Raw genomic sequence first — 376 nt, forward strand, 5'->3', positions numbered from 1 at the left:
CTGGCAGGGGAAATACCGCAACTACAGTGGTGACAGGAGAAATACTCTGACTGAGGTAATGCACTTAAAATGGCACTGTATAGTGGAGGGTTGCACCCTTGTCTGCTTACAGACAGGTCTCCCTATGAGAGTCTCCATAGTTAGCTTCCCAATGGCCAGCTTCCAGTGGGAGGATCTCGGCTACAACTTTATGGAAATGGGAGTCTTCTCCCTAGCTTGTTCCTGCGTCCATCTGACTGAGAGTAAACCAAACTCGGGGGCATCTGAACCCCAAGCTTTCGGGTTTGGGCCACATGTAGGATGCCTGCCAAAGGATTTGGAAGCATCTAAAGCCCCAGGCGGGGGTGGAGGATATTTGCCAGCAGCAAGGCCACAA

The sequence above is a fragment of the Gavialis gangeticus genome, unplaced genomic scaffold (genome assembly GCF_001723915.1).
Source record: "Gavialis gangeticus isolate Ggan-Ray unplaced genomic scaffold, GavGan_comp1, whole genome shotgun sequence".
Taxonomy (NCBI): Eukaryota; Metazoa; Chordata; order Crocodylia; family Gavialidae; genus Gavialis; species Gavialis gangeticus.